The 21,573-nt window shown below is 39.0% G+C and overlaps 1 protein-coding gene across 1 annotated transcript in view; it reads right to left on the minus strand.

Annotated features, from left to right (window-relative positions):
• The window catches only part of DOCK3 (dedicator of cytokinesis 3), a 283,176-nt gene that overhangs the window by 132,577 nt on the left and 129,026 nt on the right, over nucleotides 1-21,573 (minus strand). The gene's annotated exons all lie outside the window — the stretch shown is intronic.

Consider the following 21,573-nt stretch of genomic DNA (forward strand, 5'->3'; position numbering starts at 1 on the left):
CAGGAAGCAACAATTAGAACTGGACATGGAACAACAGATTGGTTCCAAATAGAAAAAGGAGTACGTCAAGGCTGTATATTGTCACCCTGCTTATTTAACTTATATGCAGAGTACATCATGAGAAATGCTGGACGGAAGAAGCACAAGCTGGAATCAAGACTGCCAGGAGAAATATCAATAACCTCAGATATGCAGATGACACCACCCTTATGGCAGAAAGTGAAGAGGAACTAAAAAGCCTCTTGATGAAAGTGAAAGTGGAGAGTGAAAAAGTTGGCTTAAAGCTCAACATTCAGAAAACGAAGATCATGGCATCCGGTCCCATCACTTCATGGGAAATAGATGGAGAAACAGTGGAAACAGTGGCTGACTTTATTTTTTTGGCCTCCAAAATCACTGCAGATGGTGACTGCAGCCAGGAAATTAAGACGCTTACTCCTTGGAAGGAAAGTTATGACCAACCTAGACAGCATACTCAAAAGCAGAGACATTACTTTGCCAACAAAGGTCCGTCTAGTCAAGGCTATGGTTTTTCCAGTGGTCATGTATGGATGTGAGAGTTGAACTGTGAAGAAGGCTGAGCGCCCAAGAATTGATGCTTTTGAACTGTGGTGTTGGAGAAGACTCTTGAGAGTCCCTTGGACTGCAAGGAGATCCAACCAGTCCATTCTGAAGGAGATCAGCCCTGGGATTTCTTTGGAAGGAATGATGCTAAAGCTGTAACTCCAGTACTTTGGCCACCTCATGCAAAGAGTTGACTCATTGGAAAAGACTCTGATGCTGGGAGGGATGGGGGGCAGGAGGAGAAGGGGACGACAGAGGATGAGATGGCTGGATGGCATCACTGACTCGATGGACATGAGTCTCAGTGAACTCCAGGAGTTGATGATGGACAGGGAGGCCTGGCGTGCTGCGATTCATGGGGTCGCAAAGAGTCGGACACGACTGAGCGACTGAACTGAACTGAACCATGGTAAGGCAGGCAGGCTCCATCAGGAGTGTGAATTCAGGGAGCTTAGAACAAGGCCAAGGACAGACCTCAAAGGTCAAATCCAACAATGGGGGAAAGAGAGGGTGGGATTAATTGACAGAGTAGTATGGAAATATATACATTATTATATGTGAAGCAGATAGTCAGTGGAAATTTGCTGTATGATGCAGGGAGCTCAAACTGGTGCTCTGTGACAACTTAGAGGGGTGGGATGGGGTGGGAGGAAGGTTCAAGAGGGAGGGGACATATGTATACCTCTGGCTGATTCATGTTGATGTATGGCAGAAGCCAACACAACATTGTAAAGCAACTATCCTCCAATTTAAAATAGTTTTTTTAAAAGGTCGAGTCCAGGAATCCTGAATTCTCCTGATTTACAAGGCTGAAGCTGAAGAATTTCAAGCAGGGTAGGTACTGGGGATGGGCCATGGATGGACTGGATTACCCTCAGGGGTAGGAGGATGAAGTCTCAGACTGATCCTGGTGGACCACAACCTGGTGACGGACAGAGTGTGGAGCCAGTGTAGGTAGATGGGATGAGGTAGAAGCCAAGGTACAGGTCACAAAACAGCAAGGGGACTATTTCCAGAGTGGGTCTTTCACTCTGGAAATAGGAAATAAGGATAGTCTCCTTAAAGGAGACTTCTCAGCCTGAGGTCAGACATGTCATAGACCCTTTGTGTATCCTCAGAAAGAGGATGTAAAGAGGGCATGTATCCATCTGTGGGTACATGCAATCTTCCAAGGAAAGAGTATCAAAAGGTCCTTGGCTGCTTCTCCCTGGTTTACTTCTGTGTCTTCACAGAATCTTGCAGGCTCCTGACACAGGCTAGGATGCTCTTCCAGGCAGTGGGAAGCTGACTGCAAGCTTGTGCCTCCATTTCCTCTAATGCCATACCTTTTGGTTTTTGACCCTACACCAATGCCCCTAATCAGTTATAAACTAGGCTAACTATTCCTCTGAAGCCATCTATATGGTGCTCACCCTTATAAGCATGAGCTTTAATATACTCCACAAATTTCTTGGAGTAGAAGTAAAAAGATGTTTTAATGCAAAAATTCAAGGCAAACTATTTAAGTCAAACAACTTACATTTCAGGGTTTCTGAGGGAGATAATGCTTAACTTTGATCTCAGTAAGCTTCTTTCTCAACTTGTCTCCTAAATTTGGATTCCTGCTGTGGTTTCAGTGATATAACATTCTGGCATCAAGAATGTGTACCTCAGGGCATCGCTAGCAGGAAAGCCTGCTTGTTGTTGGAAGGAACAGTGAGCAGCCACCAAACACAGATCCCCGGCCTGCAGGAATTCATGACTATGACCGCTGTTGCTGTGGTTTAGTCGCTCAGTCATGTCTGACTCTTTTGTGACCCCATGGACTGTAGTCTACCAGGCCTCTCCATCCATGGAATTTTATAGGCAAGAATACTGGAGTGTGTTGCCATTTCTACTCCAGGAGGTCTTTCCGGAGATCTTCCTGACCCAGGGATTGAACCAGTGTCTCTGGCATTGGCAGGTGGATTCTTTACCACTAAGCCAGCAGGGAAGCCTAACGATGACCATTAGAGCCCCTTAAAAGTTTCTGATTTCAATGTCGTGCTGATTTTGTAATTGCTTGGATAGTCTCTCATGAATTCCTATGGCAATATGGTATAATAGGCCATGGCTGATTCATGTCAATGTATGGCAAAAAACACTACAATATTTTAAAGTAATTAGGCTCCAATTAAATAATTTTTTTTTAAAATATGGTATAATGGGAATCAAGCAGGGGATAGACCAGGACTTGAATCCTAGATGGGAAACCAGTAATCTGTTTGACTTCAGAGTTGATGCAGGGACTAAATTAAGTGACATACATAGAGCTGGTGTCTTAGGCTTGGCACATCACATATACCCAGGAGAGTTCACTCCTGCTCCTTTCTAGCCCTTATTCCCCACAGAGACCAATCCAAACCTCCACCTTTCCCCTTAAGCCTCATAAGAAAATAAAAATCATTGGATATGACTGTCTTCCAGTTTATCACAGCCTAATGCAACTTATTTATGATTCTAGGCATTACCATCCCTCCTCCCCAGTCCCTGTGGGACATGCCCCATTACTGGCTCTTCTATCTTCATGCTCCCCTCTAAATATCCTCTGTGTGGGTCCAGTGATTTCCTCGTGGTCCTGTGTGTCTCATTACTGGAGAGTCTGTCTGGCCTACAGTCAAATGAGGTGCTGTGAGCCACTCTGGAAGGATTAGTGACTAGGGTATGTAGGAAAATGCTTGCAAAGCTTAAAAGTTCTGAGTGATGTAAAGCTTCCAATGATAGTATTTGGGGCCCAATGCTAGTGGTAGAGAACCTGCCTGCTAATGCAGGAGACATAAGAGATGCAGGTTCGATTCCTGGGTGGGGAAGTTCCCCTGGAGGAGCACATGGCAACCCACTCCAGTAATCTCACCTGGAGAATCCCATGGACAGAGGAGACAGGAGGATAGGGTCACAAAGAGTCAGACACAACTGAAGCGATTTAGCACAGCACACACAAATGTGTTATGGTTTGTTTGTTTTTAAAGAGATCAATGTTTGAGGAAATCTTCTGAGCTCAGAAAGTGAAGGGGATTTGTTGGAGGAGGGCAGTCAAATGCTGAGGGCCTGGAAGGGTCAGCAATTAAATAATCTTGAGGCATCAGTTTCATCTCTTTACAGGGATCTTCCCCAGGCATCTGAATTTAAAAGTCCTATGTCTCATTTTTGTGATTCTCAATTGCTTAGTTTTCTTCAAAGTATTTGTATCTTCCTAGTTATGTAGTATACACATACTTATCATCTGTTTCCCTCCCTAGAATGTAAACTACAAGAGGAGAGGGATTTTTCTCTGCCTTGTTTTGCACTGATTCCCTGGCACCTGGAACAACCTCTTACACATGGCAGTTGTATAATGTGTGCTGAATAAATTAACAAGACTGATATAATTATAACCATGAATCTACTCTATAAAAAGTAAATGATTTTCAAGTCAGTACTGTAACTACATTACTAACAAATTATTTCTAACCCTCTCCTACTGCCTTCTGCACACAGTAGCTCTACCGAACATCTGACAGTTCTTTAAACTCGGCAGTCCCAGGCAGTGATTCTTAACCTTCCCAGTACCTTGTAATCACTAGAGAACTCCTGATTTAATTAATGTGGGGAGTGGCCTGGCCATAGAGAACTTTAGCTCTAATGCGCGACCAAGGTTAAGAAATGCCGGTCTAAGACCAGTTCCCTTCAATCTGTCCACTCCTTTTATATTCCCTCCTATGGTAATGGCCTGAACATACAGTCAACAGTCACTCCAAAAAGTAATCAGAGCTAAGTCTGGAAAAAATGAATAATAACGAAGGATAATACATTTGTCCAATAAACAAAGAGTGACTACAAGACTTGTTTTCCTGTGAAACATATAAACTAACTTTGCTCTCATTTTTCCAGATGCTGGAATCTCTCTTCTCTGTCTGTCCCCTTCTTCTATACACGCATCTCATCCATTTTACTCTACAGATGTATTTCAGCCCAGGCTCCTGTTCCTGGGACTCCATTATCTTGACTTAATAATCTGCTAGGCAAGTCTCTCCAGTCTGTCTTGAGGTACTGAAATATTTTTATTTTCCATTAAAAGCCCTTGAAAGAAAAACCTTTTTTTTTTTTTTAATGTGCTTCAGTTCAAAACTTAAGGGTAACAATCAGGTAGGCATTAATAACAGAGTTTTACACTTTGATTTGAAGAGTCCACATAAAGTGTAATACAGCTTTTGGGGGAAGGTGCCATGAGTGTTAATAATAATTAACTGAGTTCAAGATGGGCTTCCCAGGTGGCTCAGTGGGTAAAGAATCTGCCTGCAATGTAGGAAACAAGGGTTCAATACCTGGGTCAGGAAGATCCCCTGGAGGAGGGCACAGCAACCCACTCCAGTATTCTTGCTTGGAGAATCCCATGAACGGAGGAGCCTGGTGGGCTATAGTCCGTGGGGTCACAAAGAGCCAGACACGACTGAAGCAACTGAGCACAAGCACATGAGTTCAAGAATAACAAGTAGCAGGACCTGTTTCCATATGAGTCTCTGTTCTAAACATGCTCAAAGGGAAAGTTACTTAGAGTGTTCCCTTGGAAAGCAGCAGCCACATTTTTAGATACCATATTAAGATAAAGTAAGTTTACACAGGAGTGCTGGGACAAAATATTCTTCACTGTTTGCTACTGAAGAACTGAGTTTTTAAAAATTTGTAACTGTTTATATGTTGAATTTGAAATTCTAAATGTCTCTTTTCCTCGCATACCATTTAGCTTTGTCTATTAAGTTATAACTGTGGACCTTCCTGGTTCCCACGTACTGCAAAGGATTGAATCAGTCTCAGAGTTTCCCATCTGCGCTATTTCTCTACTATTTCTTCTCTTCCTTGTGCCTGATTTCTAGTTACCTAACCACAGCCACACGTCTTGCTCCATGGATAGCAAGCCCATACATCCCATGTTCAGTTTTCCATTTTCTCTCATGAGTCTCAACTGTTTGCGTTTAAACAACACATACCAAATCTTTCAAAACACAGTCTTGATTCATTGACTGATCTGCTGACAGGATCTATTAAAAGTACCTAGTGTTCTACCACTTCCATGTGAGGATTCGAAGATTTCGTTTTTAAAATCTTGCTCCAGCTTCAGATCTCAAACCAGGCAGATGTTTCACACTGCTCTGTGAAGGCAGAGAAAATAACCCATTCTTTGTGAGTACATGCCTCTGGTTCTGACAGAAAGGCCTCCAATCACTCTAAGTTGTGTCTTACACAACTTGTCTCCGGAAGGCATATAGCCTCAGAGATCCTTCAGGACTGTACTCTAAGGACAACAGCCACAGATTTTACAATTAAGCATTTCTCTAGCCATCTGGTTTCCAGAGAAAACACAGATAAGTTACAATCTCTCCCAGCTAAAAATAGTTTAGCAACAAAAACGTTTTTTAAAAGAAAAAAGAAATACATCAAATTTCAATCGAGTATTTTCTTTCATCTTTTTATATTTCCCATCATTCACTTCTCTGGAACATCTTAACTTGGACTTTGCAAATCTGAGATTTAGAGTCTTGAAAGACATTAGTTTGTGTTGGTATCTGAGTTGGCAAGAGCAGCAAGAAAGAAGAGAACCTTCCAAAATCTAAGAAAAGAGCAGGTCCTAGCTGGCACTCTGTGTGTCTGAAGAGTAAAAGTTCCCTTTCACAGAAAAGTCTATGCACCTCTCCGGAAGAAAGGAATGCTAAGCTATTGTCAAATCACTGAATCTTGGGACTTCCACTCCCACACCTTTAAATACTTCCTGACAGTGTATTTCCCAAAGCTTTCTCATCACAAGGCTCTTCACAGAGTACTCGGAGCTACGGAATTTCCACTTAGAGAGCAGTCTCCTTCGCTGAAGTAGTACCTGAAACTATCTTGTTTACACACTTACCAGTTGTGCTTCTCTGAGGGCGGGGGTTCTCTTGATCAGGAACACAATAGATACTAGGTCAAATCCTTTGGCCAAACCCAGACTGTATGTACATTTTGAGAAGGATTTTGACAAGAGATTATCCCCTTGATCAAACTCTAGTCAGGCTCCTCTAAGTTTCTCAACTAGACCTCAATTTTTAGAGTCCCATGTCCCTCTCTTAATTGTCTAACTGTAGAATCAGACAATTTTAGAATTAAGACAATCCAAACAGAATCCTGCTACATTGGTTTAGCCAGAATCCTTCACATTGACTATATGACTCCCCACCTTGATATCAATCAGACTACTCATTCGCCATCACCCTTGGGCGACATCTGATCACCCTGGCCTGTCTTCAACAACTATCTTTTAGGTTGGTTTAGCCAGAATCCTCCCCCAACAAACCCTTGATGCTTCTTTTTAGTAATTTTTCAATCCACTGACTCCTACTCTGCTCTTTGCCTATCAGTTCAGTTCCATTGCTCAGTTGTGTCCGACTCTTTGCGACCCCATGAACCGCAGCATGCCGGGCCTCCCTGTCCATCACCAACTCCTGGAGTTCACCCAAACCCATGTCCATTGAGTCGGTGATGCCATCCAATCATCTCATCCTCTGTCATCCCCTTCTCCTCCTGCCCTCAATTTTTCCCAGCATCAGGGTCTTTTCAAATGAGTCAGTTCTTCACATCAGGTGGCCAAAGTATTGGAGTTTAACGTTCAACATCAGTCCTTCCAATGAACACTCAGGATTGATCTCCTTTAGGATGGACTGGTTGGATCTCCTTGCAGTCCAAACATCACAGTTCAAAAGCATCAATTCTTCAGCACTCAGCTTTCTTTACAGTCCAACTCTCACATCCATACATGACCACTGGAAAAACCATAGCTGTGACTAGATGGACCTTTGTTGGCAAAGTAATGTCTCTGCTTTTTAACATACTGTCTAGGTTGGTCATAACTTTCCTTCCAAGGAGTAAGCGTCTTTTCATTTCATGACTCCAATCACCATCTGCAGTGATTTTGGAGCCCCAAAAAATAAAGTCTGACACTGTTTCCACTGTTTCCCCATCTGTTTGCCATGAAGTGATGGGACTGGATGCCGATCTTAGTTTTCTGAACATTGAGCTTTAAGCCAACTTTTTCACTCTCCTCTTTCACTTTCATCAAGAGGCTTTTTAGTTCTTCTTCGCTTTCTGCCATAAGGTGTCATCTGCATATCTGAGATTTTTGATATTTCTCCCAGCAATCTTGATTCCAGCTTGTGCTTCTTCCAGTCCAGCGTTTCTCATGATGTACTCTGCATATAAGTTAAATAAGCACGGTGACAGTATACAGGCTTGATGTACTCCTTTTCCTATTTGGAACCAGTCTGTTGTTCCATGTCCAGTTCTAACTGTTGCTTCCTGACCTGCATACAGGTTTCTCAAGAGGCAGGTCAGGTGGTCTGGTATTCCCATCTCTTTCAGAATTTTCCACAGTTTCTTGTGATCCACACAGTCAAAGGCTTTGGCATAGTCAATAAAGCAGAAATAGGTGTTTTTCTTGAACTCTCTTGCTTTTTCCATGATCCAGCGGATGTTGGCAATTTGATCTCTGGTTCAAGATCTCTTGAACCATCTGAGATCTTCTTGTAAACTCTTCTTGAACGATCTGAGAACCATATCTTGAACCAATGATCAGGATCTCTTTGCCTATAAATTGGTACTTTCTCTTATTGTAGTCATAGTTGAGTTCACTGTAGTGGTCCTTATACTTACTGCAACAGTCCTGAATAAAGTCTGCCTGTCTTTAACAAGTGTCTAAATATTTTCTTTTTTCTTTAACAAAGCCCTTAGTGATGATCAGTGGATATTCCAACCTGGCCTCTGACATCTTTGAAAGACACTCTCTACTGGTTTTTAGCAGACTGCTATCTTCAGTAGTTGTATTTGAGAAGATAAAAGTGGTTACATGATCTGTCGGATCAGGACAGCTGGAGTGAATCCTTTGAGAATTGTCTTCTGTTGACTAGCACCTAGAGGGAATCATCAGTCCACGGCATGGAGCCAAGTGGGTATCTGGAAAAAGAGTAGGGATGACTTAACCTGCTTGCATGGCTCTATCTGTGGCTGTGGCCTTGAGGCAGAAGTAGAAATGGGAGAAAGGGAAGAATGTCTTTAATATGAGTTCTGCCCGATTTAACACATTTCTGCAACTACAGACTCAATGCTTGTGATTTTATAATGAATCATTCTTTCATTCAATAAATGTTACCAGCTCACTGTAGGCTCTGCAACATTTCTCCTTGCACATATAAGACTCTAAACAAAAAGAACTGAACAAAGAATTAGTGTGTGCATTTTATGGCAATTTTCTAGTTTTCAACTAAAGTTGAAAAACTTGTTCAGTTTACTGCCACTTCATTCACAAAGGATTTTCCTTCTATTTTAAGTTATGTCTTCTTCTCTGCTGTCTTGATAATCTTGATCTCTACTGTATAGAAAGCTTCTCTACCACCCTTATGGCAGCAAGCAAAGAAAAAACTAAAGAGCCTCTTGATGAAAAAAGTGAAAGAGGAGAGTGAAAAAGTTGGCTTAAAACTCAACATTCACAAAACGAAGATCACAGCATCTGGTCCCATCACTTGATGACAAATAGATGGGGAAACAATGGAAACAGTGAAACACTTTATTTTGGGGGGGCTCCAAAATCACTGCAGATGGTGACTGCAGCCATGAAATTAAAAGATGCTTGCTCCTTGGAAGAAAAGTTATGACAAACCTAGACAGCCTATTAAAAAACAGAGACATTACTTTGACAACAAAAGTCTGTGTAGTCAAAGCTATGATTTTCCAGTAGTCCATGTATGGATGTGAGAGTTGGACTATAAAGAAAGCTGAGTGCTGAAGAATTGATGCTTTTGAACTGTGGTGTTGGAGAAGACTCTTGAGAGTCCCATGGACTGCAAGAAGCTGAAACTAAAGGAAATCTAAAGTCAATCCTAAAGGAAATCAGTCCTGAATATTCATTGAAAGGACTGATGCTAAAGCTGAAGCTCTGATACTTTGACCACCTGATATGAAGAACTGACTCATTTGAAAAGACCCCAGTGCTGGGAAAGGTTGAAGGCGGGAGGAGAAGGGGATGACAGAGGATGAGATGGTTGGATGGCATCACTGACTTGATGGACATGAGTTTGAGCAAGCTCTGGGAGCTGGTGATGGACAGGGAAGCCTGGCATGCTGCAGTCCATGGGGTCACAAAGATTTGGACATGACTAAGTGACTGAACTGAACTGAACTGAAGAAAGACTAATTAAATTTAACCTCTGAGGCAACTCATTACTGTTTTGAATGATACCTGAAATTATACTCTCTTAAGTAGATTTGGCTCCTAAGACACCATGAACGTGTACTTTGGAATGTGAGGAAATAAACCAGAACAGTTCCAGGAATCTTCCAATATTGGGTAGATTTTAAAATTTCATTTATCTACTGACTTTTTAGCTGTACCTCTTTGCATTATTTTCTAAATTCTTAACTTTTCACCATCAATTTCAAATGAGTATTTTTCCATTTTACAAAAAATGTAGAAAGCTTACAAATGTAGAGGTTAAATTACCACTCCTTCCATCCTTTCTGCTATAGTTGTCGTAAGTACATACATTAGAATACCCTCAAGAAAATGTTATTTTTATTTTATACAGTACTGTATTTTTTTAAATTAAGAGACAAATAGTCTTTTCTATTCATCTATATATTTATCATTTCCAATGCTCTTCATTCAGTTTTGAGCATCTGAGCTTCCCTGTGATTCTTTTTTTAGCCTGGAGAACTTCCATTAGCAAGTCTTCAAGTACAGTTCTCCTGGTGACAAGCTCTCTTAGTTTTCCCTCATCTGAAAATGTCTTTAAAATAAAGATATTTGTCTTTATTTTGTCTTCATTATTCATTTGTCTTCATTCTTAAAAGATTTTTTTCACTAAATATAAAACTTTGTGTTTGTCTGTCCTTCAATACTTTAAAGATGTTTTTCTGTTATATTCTGGACTCTATGATTTCTGATAAAAAGCTCACAATCACTTGAATTATTGTTCCTAGGCATACAATTTGTCATTTTTTACTAGCTACTTTTAAGAATTTTTGGCACCCCACTCCAGTACTCTTGCCTGGAAAATCCCATGGACAGAGGAGCCTGGTAGGCTGCAGTCCATGGGGTCGCTACGAGTCGGACACAACGGAGTGACTTCACTTTCACTTTCACGCATTGGAGAAGGAAATGGCAACCCACTCCAGTGTTCTTGCCTGGAGAATCCCAGGGATGGGGGAGCCTGCTGGGCTGCCGTCTATGGGGTCACACAGAGTCGGACACGACTGAAGTGACTTAGCAGTTTAAGAATTTTAGTTAGACTATGATGTGTCATATTTATTCTGTTTAGAGGGCTGGCCTGTTAGGAGGTCACTCTACCATACCAGAAATGAAACCAGCATGGTTCTACCCCAAAAAAATAACCCAAATACAAGCCACCAACATCTCCCATCTGAATTACTGCAAAGGCCTCCTATTCTAGTTTCCTTATTTATCTTTATGTGACCAGGGGTGAGAAGGCTGGTTGTAATTTCATCCCTTGGCTCCACTTCATTAATTTGGAAGTCATTTTGAGATTCAAAGCATTTCCCTGGTAGCTCAGTTGGTAAAGAATCCACCTGCAATGCAGGAGACCCTGGTTCAATTCCTGGGTCGGAAAGATCTAGTGGAGAAGAGATAGGCTACCCACTCCAGTATTCTTGGGCTTCCCTGGAGGCTCAGCTGGTAAAGGATGAGAAGATGGCAGAAAACAAGTCTCTCTCCTGGAAGATAGCCCCATGGTATGTTTACCAGATGAGAACAGTAAGGCCTATACTGAATACCTTTTTCAAAACAGCAAATTCTCCTTCATACTTTACTTTTTTATTCTAACATTTATCCCTCCAAATATACTATACAAACTACTTATTTATTGATTGACTCCCCCTACAAGAATGTAAGTTTCACAAGAGCAGGAATTTTTGTTGAGTTTTCTTCACTGGCATGTCTCTATAGAGCCTATACCAGTGGGAGCACCTAATAGGTGAAAAATAAATCTTTGACTATAACAATCGACTGTGACATCTACCTCTGATACCTCTTAATTTTCCACATTCTCTTCCAGGCAGAAGGTTTTTCTGAACTCATGTCAGTTCAGTTCAGTTCAGTCGCTCAGTCTGTCCGACTCTTTGAGACCCCATGGACTGCAGCATGCCAGGCCTCCCTGTCCATCACCAATTTCTGGAGCTTACTCAAACTCATGTCCATTGAGTCAGTGATGCCATCCAACCACCTCACCCTCTGTCGTTCCCTTCTCCTTCCACCTTCAATCTCTCCCAGCATCAGGGTCTTTTCAAATCAGTCAGTTCTTCACATCAGGTGGCCAGAGTATTGGAGTTTCAGCTTCAACATGAGTCCTTCATTGGATTGATGTCCTTCATCATCAGGATTGATGTCATGATGAATATTCACGAACTCATGTCAGAAGCATAGTTATTCTATTCTACTCTGCACTGTGTGTTATAGTCTAGATAGAGCAGAAGGGAAATTTCTTGTAAACAAAGAACTTTTTAAAGAAAATTGACCATTTCTTTTACTGTGTTTGTACAGATTCTGTAGTACACTGTATTAAAAATTTTCTCCAGCCTGATACTTAGACTCAGAACATAATTAAGAGATGGCACACGCAGGAGAACAATTCCTGGCCTTTTTCTCAGATGAAAAAAATATACATTTAACCAAAGATTAAAGTATATATCTAAAATGAAAGTTTCACCAGGTGTATCTCTAAGTATATTTTCACTGTATTATTTCAGAGCAAGATGTGATGCCTTGGCCACATATATAAAAGCATGTTGAGTTAGCCTGGCCACTGAAATGAAATACATTTAGCTTCAAACTGTATTTGCATTCATTCTGTCTATATTTTCAGTTTGGGGTTAGAAAAATGTATTCTTGTAAGAGAAAACTTACAAGATGATAGACTATAAAGTGTTTCACTTAAATATTCACACATTGGCCTCACCATCCATAGGGCACAGGATCCTGGCTTTCTTTGTATGAGAGAGTAAGCTAATTTTTAGTTTCTCTAGATCTTTGTAATTTCCAGGGAAGATATGCATATTGACAATGAGAGCACGGTAGGAAAAGAAACTGAAATTGACTGTCACCAGAGCCAGGGTACTAGCTCCACTTATTCCTGCTGGGACTGACAGAAAATTCTTGAGGGAATGTTGGGTAGTGAGCTGGAGTCTATGTCCTAGACCCAGTTAAAACAGGTCAGACCATACCATGTGGCCTTGAGTGGACGGACTGATATGCAGGTCCTTCACTGGCTGCTGGAGCTCCTGCAGATAAGCTCTAGTTGTCCTGTAAGACATGACCTCTTTAGCAGAGAAAAGAAAAACTGCTTGATCTAATTAACAAAGTTCTCAGCCATCATTTCAAAAGAAAACTTCTCTCTCAGGTTACCTGCGATTTTCTCTCTTTTGGGTAGAAAACTTGCCTCTCAGGCAGAGCCCTCTATTTCAATTACAGAAGCAGCTGATTTTCAAGAAAAAGTACATTCTATGCAAGCGTGTTCTGAATGCTGAGCCAACTCCAGGAGAGTAAGAAATGAGCCTTTTTAGCTTGCTTTGCACAGCATCCATGAAAAGATGGTTAACAAGTGCTTTCGCATGATAATCAAGAGAGGTTAAGTTTCTGAGGGCAACTTTGTATTCCCAAGGCCTAGAAGAAAAACCTGGCATACTGAAGATGCCTTACGGAAAGCCAGTGAGTTATAAAATCAATCATTAGCGTCCAGAGGCTTCAAAGCACTCTTCTAAACTTGCAGAGGGCCAACAAGAGAATGAGGCATATTAAGAGGCACACCAGTAGAGAAAGTTAGTTAAACAATAATACTCCCCCTGTGAATAAAGAAACTCACATAAAAGAAAAGATAACTGTATCCATAAAAAAATCAAATAAGGATCAAAACACAAATTCTATTCTAAAAGAATACTCTTTATACTATTTGGCGAGGTAATTATTAAGTAGATTAAGATAACAGTGAATTGTAACAAGTTTACAGATAAATATTTTTTTCGTTTCTTTTTTAATAGAATAAAATTTTTTTAAACAAAGAGAACGAGTTCCTTGTAAAAAGTGGGATCTATGATATTAGGGAAAGATATTAAGAATATTTAAAATCCTGGCCATTTACAGGCTTTGTCCTTTTCTTAAATCATTACCACTCAAAAGCAAGCAGATGTTTATTTTGGACTGCCAAGCCAGAAGGCTTGAAGAAGGGAGAAGCGGAAGTGAGAAATTTTTTTCATATTTTTTTCCTCATACAGAAAAATCAGTATTTCCTATAATTTTTATAACTATCTTTTCCTTAAGATTATTGCCAGCTACTTTAAAAAAGAATTACTACCAAAACATCAAGAATCTGTCAGTTCAAGGACAATTTTGAAAAATTTTAGCCTTTTAAAAAATTTGTAATTATAATACATTATATGCATATAGACATACATTGTTTTTCCCCACAAAGTCAAGTCATGCTATACTCACAATTGTAAATTTGCTGTTTTCACTGAACTCATTAACTTTCATATAAAGAACATGTTTATGTAGAAGTTTCCCTGATGGCTCAGGGGGTAAAGAATCCACCTGTGATGTAGGAGACATAGGGGATGCAGGTTCGACCCCTGGATTTGGGAAGATGCCTTGGAGGAGGGCATGGCAACTTGCCTAGAAAATTCCATAGACAGGGAGCCTGTAGGGCTACAGTCCAAAGGGTGGCACAGAGTCAGACACAACTGAGTGACTACACAGGCACATATGCAGTCTCTGTTGTAGGCAGAACTCTACAAATGTCCCCTAAACTTCCCCTCTATAGAGGTTCTAACTTTTGGGATTATAAGTATGGTGACTTCTAATTCCATGATCAGCTTATTTTATATAACACAGCTGACCACAAAATAGGGAGATTTGTGGGTAAACCTGACCTAATCCCACGAGTCCTTTAAAGGCATGGCATTTTCTCCCACAGACGAGGAAGTAAGAGATTCTCAGCACGGAAAAGACTCACTGCACTTTTGCAAACCTGAAGATGGAGGGTTCTACAAAGCAAGAAAGGCTTGTGGCCTTTAGGAACTAATGGCAGTTCTCAGTCAACAGTTAGCAAGGAAACGAAACCTCAGTCCCATAACTGAAAGAAATTGAATCCTGCCAACAACAACCAATGAACTTGGAAGCAAATTTTCCACTACAGCTTTTACATTACAACACAGACACTATTTCAGCCTTGTAATATAGTGAACAAAGAACCCAGTAATGCCTTCTAACCTACAGAACTATGAACTTTTGAAATTTTGAAGTCCATTAAATTTGTTGTAATTCATTATGCAACAACAGAAAACTAATTCAGTCCCTCTCTCACTTCTTTTCACCTCAATCTTTTCAAAGGTAACAGTATTATTTATCTAGTCATCTCTCTTCTTATGAACATTTTGCTATTACAAAAGTAAGATTTTTACACATATAAACACGTTTATTTGTATCAGATTGATCACGGTATAGGTACACAATTTAAAAAATGTGTTCTATGATACTAAAAGCACGAGCAACAGAATAAAAAACAGATATAGTGGGCTTCATCAAAATTAAAAAGTATTGTGCATCAACATTATCAAGAAAGTGAAAAAGGCAACCTACAGGAAGGGAGAAACATTGGCAAACTGTAGCTCTGATAGGCTTCCCTGGTGGTTCAGATGCTAAAGCATCTGCCTGCAATGCAGGAGACTCAGATTCGATCTCTGGGTCAGGAAGATTCCCTGGAGAAGGGAATGGCTACTCACTCCAGAATTCGTGCTTGGAGAAGCCCATGGTAGAGGAGCCTGATGGGCTACCGGCCATGGGGTCACAGAGAGACAGATATGACTATATCTCTGATAAGGTTTTAGTATCTAGGAAATATAAAGAACATTTACAACTCAACAAAAAGACAAACAAATAATCCGATTAAAAATGGGCAAAAGACTTGACTACACATTTCTCCAAGGAAGACATACACATGGTTAACAAACACATGAAAAGATGCTCATATCACTAGTCATCATGAAAATGCGTATCAAACCACAATGGAGGAAGACCCCAGAAAACAGCAAACACCAATGAGGATGTGCATAAACTGGACATCGCATACACTGTTGGCAGGAATGTATAATGGTTCAGCTGCTGTGGAAAACAGTTTGGCAGTTCCTCAAAAGTTAAACATGGAATTACTATACAATGTAACAACTCCACTCCTAGATATACACCTAAAAGAACAGACAACAGGCCCTCACCTATAGGCATACAACATGTTCCGAGCAGCACTATTCACTGTAGCCAAAAGGTAGAAACAGCACAATTGTCTTCTGACGAATGGATGGAAAAAGATATTGTGGCATATCCATATAATGAAATATTACTCAGCCGTATAAAGAAATGATATACTGATGCATGTTACAACATGAACAAATCTTAAAAACACAATGATAAGTGAAACAATCCAATGCAAGAGGTCACAAATTATAGGATTCTATTTACATGAAATATCTAGAATAGCTAAATTCAGGGAGATGAAACAAAGACTTGTAGCTGTCAGGGGGTGGAAGCAGGGGTGGGGTGGGGAGGAGAATGAGGAACAACAGTTTATCAGGTTCATAGCTTCCTTTTGGGGTGATGATAATATTCTGGATATAGACAGAGGTGGCGGTTGAGCAACCTTGTGAATGTAGTAAATGCCACTAAACTGTTTACTTTAAAATGGTACTTTTATGTTACATGAATCCTACCTCAATTAAAAAATGTGTTCCATATATTTTTTAGTATTTATCTTTTTTCTTTATTACTCTTGCTACTAGTATGTCTTTTTTAAAGTTTGTTTTTTCAGAGAATCAGTCTTTATTTTATTGATCATATTGTTTATTTCTTTTTTATTTCAATTTTTACTGGAGTACAGTTGATTTATGATGCATTAATTTCTGCTGTATGTTTATTTATGTTCTATTATTATATTATTATTTTTCTTATACTTTATCTTTTCTTTTCCTAGCACCCTAAACTAAAAATATGACTTATTTATTTGTATTCATCTGGAGACTATGGATTCACCAAAGATCTGGTTTCTTGACAACTGAAGTGTAAACATGGAGGAGATGCTCAGTAAAACTGAGGGGCACAGCAGCACATGGAAGCAACCTAAACGTCTAACAACAGATTAATGGATAAAGAAGGTGTGATGTGTATACACACATACACACACATAATGGAATATTATTTGACCATAAAAAGAATAAAATAATGCCATTTGTAGCAACACTGAAGGACCCAGAGTTACATAAGTCAGACAGAAAAAGATAAATATCATATGATGTCACTTTTTGGTGGAATCTAAAAAAAAAAAAAAGGATACTTTTTTCACAAAATAGATATAGACTCACATACATAGAAAACAAACTTAAGGTTACCAAAGGGGCAAGGGAGGGGAGAGATAAATTAGGATTGGGGGTTAACATATACATACTACTACATATAAAATAGATTAAAACAAGGAATAGCACAGGGAACTATATCTAATATCCTATAAAAAAAACTATAATGGAGAAGAGTCTGCAAAAGAATATATATAACTGAGTCACCTTCCTATATACCTGAACACTGTAAATCTACCATACCTTCAATAAAAAAGTTGAGGAGCACATGAAGGCATCCATTTGCTGACAAACTCTCAGGCAATATTGGACAGTTTTTGGAAGCAGCTAAAGGAACAGCTATACCATGGTTCTGCCATAAGGTTGCTCTGTCAATGGCAGTCTTTGATAGTACTTAAGGTCACATCTGACACTAAGTTTGATTAGGGAATCTGAGGATTTATTCTGTGAATATCTTTACTTTTAAATTTAATCTCTGTGCAATAGTGTTTTCAAAAGTCAAATTGTTTTAAAGTGTTTTTGTTGTTGGCAGTGGTAAACCCTTCTTTAATCAAGATACCATAAACCATCAGTGGACTTCATGTCTTTTCCCAACTTACACTGTATTTGTTAAGAATACAGCACTGTGGCCCAAACTGGACACTGTAAATTTACCTTTACCATTGAATGAAGTGGTGGAGATGAGGACAAGTTCTATTTAATAACCTTGGCTTCTTCATCCTCTGATAATGCCAAAGAGTACATTGGTCCCAAAGAGGAATCTCATGGGGGTGAAGGAAATACACAGCTTTATATTTGTATCTTCCTCATCAGTGATGAAAAATTATCAGCCGTAATCTCTTGGAGTATATCTTCTCTCTTTTTGTTTCTTTTCTCTTTGTCTGTGATTCTCTAATTAGATGTTTATTACCCTCTCTCATTGTATTCTCCATGTCCCTTAATATGTCCTTCATACTTTTCATCTCCTTTCAGCATTCTGGATGGTTACCCTCATTTATTCAACAAACACTTATTGAGCACTTACCATGTGGCAAGCACTGTTCTAGGCACTTGAGTACCTTAGTGAACAAAAGACATCTCTCTGCTCAGGAAAGACAAACTGAGGAAACAGACAATAAGTAATAAACACAACAAATGACTAAATCATGTAGAATGCAGAAGGTGATAAATGTCATTAAAAAAAAAAAACAGGAGAGTAAAGCAATGTCTTTTTTTTTAATTTCAGAAAAAGATAATCTTATTTGCCTATAATGTGATCACTGATTAATTATCTTAGAAAATTCTGTTCCAGAGCATAAGTAAGTCAAATCCACATAATGTTCGTCATACTGGTTATACGATGACATAGAAAATACTACACATTTTAGTAAGTCTTGCATTTATATAAGGTGTAACACTTGCTAGGAAAATTCACTTCTCCCCACATTTTTCTTTTTCTAAATCACTTTTTTGAGGTATGATTGACAAATAAAAAGCTGTATATATTTAATATATACAAATGGATGAGTTTGGAGATAAATATATACCTGTGAACCCATCATCACAATGTAAACCATGAACATATTCTCCATAAGTTTATCATAAATATATCATCTCTGTAAGTTTCTTCCCATTCTATTTATTATTTTATATTTATAGTGTGAGATAAGAATACTTAACTACAGATATAAACTCTTAGCAAATTTTTAAGTGTGAAATACAGTATTGTTAACTGTATGTACCATGATGTATAGATCTCTAGAATTTATTCACCTTGTATAACTGAAAATTTGTATCCCTTCACTAATACCTCTCATTTCCCTCTGTCTCCAGGCTCCAGAAACCACTATTTCACTCTCTCTTTCTTTGAATTTAACTATTTTAGAATCCTCATTTAGTGGTATCATGTAGTATTTGTCCTTCTATGTCTGGCTTATTTCATGAAGCACGATATCCTCCAAGTTCATCCATTTTGCTGCAAATGGCAGGATTCCTCTCTTTTTAAAGGGTAAACAATGTATTCCATTTTATGTAAATACTACATTTTACTTATCCATTCATTCACTGATAGACATTGAAGTTGCTTCCTTGTTTGGCTGATGTAAATACTGCTGCAATGAATACAGGAGTGTAGCTATCTCTCTGAGATGCTGAATGCAATTCCTTTGGATATACTCTCAAAAGTGGGATCACTGGATCATACGAGAGATCTATTTTCTATTTGTTGAGGAATCATCATACTGTTTTACATAGTGACTGCATCAGTTTACATTACCAACAGTGTACAAAGAGTTCTCTTTCTTCCACATCCTCCCCAACTTTATTTATTTTTATTTATTTTTTATTTTTTTTTAATTTTATTTTATTTTTAAACTTTACATAATTGTATTAGTTTTGCCAAATATCAAAATGAATCCATCACAGGTATACACGTGCTCCCCAACCTGAACCCTCCTCCCTCCTCCCTCCCCATACCATCCCTCTGGGTCGTCCCAGTGCACTAGCCCCAAGCATCCAGTATCATGCATTGAACCTGGACTGGCATCTTTTAAAAAAATTAGATAAATTTAACACAATACATTTTATAAACTTAAAGTATACAGTGTGCTACTTTGATACACATGTACTGTAATATTAATTTGATTGCCACTGAAGTAATATTTATCACGTTACATCTTTATAGTGCAGTATTACTGTCTTTCATTAATTATATTATGTTTAATTCTCTATGGCTTACTTACTACTCAATACAAGTTCATACCTTTAGACACCATCAATCTTATCCCTGACCCCTGCTCCTCCATCTCCTGGTAACCATTATTTTACTCTCTGTTTTTTCACAGGTTTGACATTTTTAGATTCCACATATAAGTGATATAATACTTACTCTGTCTCATTTAACTTGCTTAGCATAATGTGCTCATTTCATCCATACTGTTGAAAATGTCATATTCTCCTTTCTTGTGGCTGAACAATATTCAATTGTGGATACAGAACACATCTTTTTATCCATTCACCTACTGATAGTCATTTGCATTGTTTCCATACCTTAACTGCTGTAAACAATGCAGTGATAACATGAGTATCCCAGGTGGCACTAGTGGAAAAGACTCTGCCTGCCAATGCAGAAGATGTAAGAGACACATAAGATCCCCTGGAGGAGGGCATGGCTACCCTTTTCAGTATTCTTGCCCTGGAGAATCCCATGGACAGAGAAGCCTGGCAGGCTACAGTCCATGGGATTGCAAAGAATTGGATGTGACTGAGCACACACGCATGCACCACACTGTTTTAATTACTGTAGCTTTGTAACATGCTTTGAAACAAAAAAGTGTGATATCTTCAGTTTTGTTCAATGGTTTTTTCTCCTTCACTGGCACTTCTTCCCAATCTTAAAGAACTCCTACATTACCTGACAGCACACTGCATGTCAGGTGCATAAAGTGTTTTTCTTAATGACTGAAATATTCCCATGTTTTAGATAGCATTAGATAGCTTTCTTTCTGCACACAGGAGCTACTTCTATGAAAATGATTATCTTCATCTGTGACACCTTGCCTGCATCCAAGATGCCCCACTACATGGCCTGTGGTTTGCATAGCTATCACTTCAAACTTAACATAGCCCAAACCGAACTCATCGTTTCTTTCACTTGGCTGAATTCAACAATTATAGTACCACTCTATTTGTCTCCAAGGTAAAAAAAAAACCATTGAGTTATATGTTTTAAAAAGAGAAAGAAAAGAGATAAGAGGAATAACTAAGTTTGTTGCTGCACTTAGTTGACCATTCACTCAACGAGTAAGTATTGAGTACCTACCAAATACCAATATTCTCCTAGGTTCAAGGGATCTGCTTGTGAATAAGATTAACAAATCACTGTTCTCATATAAAATAGATAAATAACAGTGACCTACTATATAGCACAGGAACTATACTCAATACCTTATAATAACCTATAAAACAAGTGGTGCTGGGAAATCTGGTCAACCACTTGTAAAAGAATGAAACTAGAACACTTTCTAACATCATACACAAAAATAAACTCAAAATGGATTAAAGATCTAAACGTAAGACCAGAAACTATAAAACTCCTAGAGGAGAACATAGGCAAAACACTCTCCGACATACATCACAGCAGGATCCTCTATGACCCACCTCCCAGAATATCGGAAATAAAAACAAAAATAAACAAATGGGACCTAATTAACCTTAAAAGCTTCTGCACATCAAAGGAAACTATTAGCAAGGTGAAAAGACAGCCTTCAGAATGGGAGAAAATAATAGCAAATGAAGCAACTGACAAACAACTAATCTCAAAAATATACAAGCAACTCCTACAGTTCAACTCCAGAAAAATAAATGACCCAATCAAAAAATGGGCCAAAGAACTAAATAGACATTTCTCCAAAGAAGACATACAGATGGCTAACAAACACATGAAAAGATGCTCAACATCACTCATTATCAGAGAAATGCAAATCAAAACCACTATGAGGTCCCATTTCACGCCAGTCAGAATGGCTGCGATCCAAAAGTCTACAAGTAATAAATGCTGGAGAGGGTGTGGAGAAAAGGGAACCCTCTTACACTGTTGGTGGGACT

Source organism: Bison bison, unplaced genomic scaffold, assembly GCF_000754665.1.
Source record: "Bison bison bison isolate TAMUID 2011002044 unplaced genomic scaffold, Bison_UMD1.0 scf7180017864304, whole genome shotgun sequence".
In the NCBI taxonomy this organism is placed as follows: domain Eukaryota; kingdom Metazoa; phylum Chordata; class Mammalia; order Artiodactyla; family Bovidae; genus Bison; species Bison bison.